We start from the raw sequence: 3,557 nt of genomic DNA on the forward strand, positions 1-3,557 counted from the left end.
ACCGGCCGCCGCACCGAGCGGGACGCGGGGGGGGCGGCACCCCCGGCCGACACCGCCGCAGCCCCGGCGCCGGGCACCCACGGGGGCACCGTCGAGGGACACCCCGGTGGCACCGGGCAAGGGACGTCCCGGGGCAATGCTCTAGGGGCACCCCGGAGGCACTGTGCCAGGGGCACCCCTGTACGAGGGACACCCCGGGGCACTGTGAGAGGGGTACCCCGATGGCACCGGGCAAGGGACGTCCCGGGGCAATGCTCTAGGGGCACCCCGGAGGCACTGTGCCAGGGGCACCCCTGTACGAGGGACACCCCGGGGCACTGTGAGAGGGACACCGCAGGGCACTGCACTAGGGGCATCCCAGTGACACTGCACGAGAGGTACCCCAGGGCACTGGACTAGGAACACCCCGGTGGCACTGCGCTAGGGGTACCCTGGTGGCACCAGTTGAGGGACGCTCCTGTGCAAGGGACACCCTGGGGCACTGTGAGAGCGACACCCCGGAGCACTGCACTAGGGGTACCCCAGTGTCACTGGGCGAGGGACACCCCAGTGTCACTGGGTGAGGGACATCCCAGGCTAATGTACCAGGGGTACCCCAGGGCCACTGTGCTATGGACACCCCAGGGCACTGCATTAGGGTTACCCTGGTGGCACTGAGTGAGGGACGCGCCAGTGGCACTGCACTAGGGGTACCCCGGGGGCACTGTACTAGTGACACCCCAGGGGAGCACTGTGCTAGGGTATTGCACTAGGGACACCCTGGTGGCAGTGTACTAGGGACACCCCAGGGGTATTGCACTAGGGACACCCCAGTGGCACTGTGCTAGGGACACTCTGGAGCACCACAGTAGGGACATTTTTGGTGGCACTTCCCCAGGGACAGCCCAGTGGCACTTGGGACACTCATGGGTTCGCAGTGTGCTGTTATGTGCCCCAGGGACACCACCAGACACCCATCCCCAGGGCCTGGGACCTGCCTCTGCTCCGGCCAGAGCTGTCCCCAAGCTAGAGGACATTGCACGGCTGGCTGGCACCTCAGGGGCTGGCATGGCAACTTGGGGACATCCATGGGCTGACACTGCAGTCCTGGGGACACTCACAGGCTGTGACCCCAGGATGTGATTGCACTCAGGGATGCCCACGGGCTGTGATTGCAGCTGGGGACACCCATAAGCTGTGATTGCAAGCAGGGATGTCACAGGCTGGTACTACAGAGACACCCACAGGCTGTGATTGCACTCAGGGACACCCACGGGCTGTGACTGCAGTTGGGGACACCCACAGGCTGTGATTGCACTCAGGGACACCCACGGGCTGTGACTGCAGTTGGGGACACCCATAGGCTATGATTGCACTTGGAGACACCGTGGGCTGGCACTGCCTACACAGTGAAAATCCCCCAGGAGAGAAGCAAGCTGAGCCCCTGACCTCCCCATGCAGCTCCTGCGTCCCTGCAGGGCAGGAGGGCCCCAGCTCCGTGTGGCGTCCCTGGCGCCCACCTCCCCGCTGCCTTGCACCCTGGTGCCACCATCCTCGGCACCCACGGGGACACCTGGCATGTGCACAGCCCATAGGGTGCCATTTCAGGGCGACACAGGGCGTGCGGGCAGCCCGCTGCCCCTCTCCATCTTTCTGCTCTAAATAAACTGTATTCCACAGGCAAAAAAATGCAAACCCTTCAGATCCTCCAAAAATAACCCGCGCTTTAATAATGCTCGTAAATGCTTCTGGCGCATTCCCAGCTGCAGGGTGGGCTCCAGGCTGGAAGGAGCCAGCAGAGGGGCTGCAGGAGCGGTGTGGATAGGACAGGGACAGGAGGGGTGTGTGGGCTCCCCCAGCCCATCGCCCAGGGGGTGCATCCAGCCCTTGCCAGCCACAACTTTTCGGCACCAGTGCTCCAAGCAGAGAGGAGCAAAAAGTTTTTGAGAGCTGCAGTAAGTGGCTTTCTAGGAACCCTCAGCCCTGGGTTGTGGGGGGCATAGGAGGGATGGGAGCAGCCGAGGACTGAGGGGCTGCTGGCGCCGTGGGGAAAGCAGCAGAAGAGCTGCTGCTGGACTCTGGAGAGCAGCTATTAATACTGACAAATTAGGCACATATTTGGACAAGGAGAGTCAGTAACCGCCAGCATGTGGCTTCTGAGGGGAGGGGGAAGATCCATCTCCCATCGTTCCCGGGCAAGGATGGATGGTTTTCTGCGAGATGCTTCAACCCAGAGCAACTTCATGGGCTCGGCGCACGGGAGGAAAGACGATGATGTGCGTGGTGTGAGCAGCCAGGCAGTTGCCCTGGAGCCAGGCAGGGCTTCAGCCCTCAGATGTCCCCCCAAAGGATGCAGTTTTTCCTTGCTGCCCACTCCTCTTTGCTTCAGGCATCATGGCCATGTCCAACTAGCACAGCTGGGGCCATCCAGGTGCCCAGGCCCACAAATCTGCCGTCAAGGCCGTCCTCTGGGGTGACCTCTGGGACAAGGGGGCGCAGAGGGGTGTGAGTGCGTATCCCTCCCGTTGCTGCCCCATGCCCAGCCCCGCCCCGGGCTAAGGTCTCCAAGGATGGGGATGCCCCTCCGTGCCTGGCTCCAGGGTCCAACCGCCCTCCCGGGGAAAGGCTTGTCCTGCTGTTCAATGGGAACTTCCTAAGTGCAACCTGTGCCGCAGCCTGTCCCCCCTGTCCCTGGGCTCCCTGAGAAGTCAGGCTGCGGCTTCTCTGATTGCCTCCAGCTCGGCTGGATTTGGGTCCCCACGGAGGTGCTGGCACCTCATGACTGCAGTGTCTGTGGTCCACGCCCCCGAGTGTGCTGGCCCAAACCTCCCTGCCAAAATAACCCCTCACTCCGGTGGGGGAGATTCAGGGGGCTCCCAGTCCCATGTCCCTCTCCTGGTGTCTGTGCCACCTCCCCTCACCTGTACCCCAGCCCAGAGGACATGGTGGGGGGGTGCGCTTGCAACCGTGTGCTGGGGATGCTGGCATGAGGCCAGGGCTGCCGCCACACCATGCCCGCTCACTGTCCTTGCTGGCTGCTCAGAGGGGCCCTGTGCCCGACCGATACCTGGGTGAGAGCCTGGGGCCGGGTCAGGCCAGCACAGATTGTCAGGAGACAGCTGGGAGGACTGGGATGCCTGCGAGAGCCACAAATCCACCCTGGAGCCCAGCCAGGGGCGAGCGTCCCAGGGGCGACAGCCCCTCCGCACCCCCGGGGGTGTGCCCACAAGGGGACAGGGGGTTGCCGGCCGGGATGCTGCGGGATGCTGCCCTTGCCGCTCGTGATGCTTGTAGCTCACACGGCCGGGGACAGGTCCCGGAGGCAGGGGACACGTGCCAGCCCGCCCGCGTCCCCGCTCCACCCCGCAGCATCCCTGCCCACCCCGCCACCACTCGGGCCCCCCAAATCCCCGCTGAGTGACGGGGCGGGAACAGGTGGGGACACGCTTGGGGCAGCTGCTGCCCGCGCAGGTCGGCCCTGGGGGGCTATTTCGGGGCGTGAGCTCAGCGCCGGCAGCTGGGAGAGCTCTGGCCACATTCCTGGACCCACAGCACGCCCAGCGCTGCCGCTCCCCCAC

The sequence above is a fragment of the Aptenodytes forsteri genome, unplaced genomic scaffold (assembly GCF_000699145.1).
Source record: "Aptenodytes forsteri isolate BGI_AS27 unplaced genomic scaffold, ASM69914v1 Scaffold120, whole genome shotgun sequence".
In the NCBI taxonomy this organism is placed as follows: domain Eukaryota; kingdom Metazoa; phylum Chordata; class Aves; order Sphenisciformes; family Spheniscidae; genus Aptenodytes; species Aptenodytes forsteri.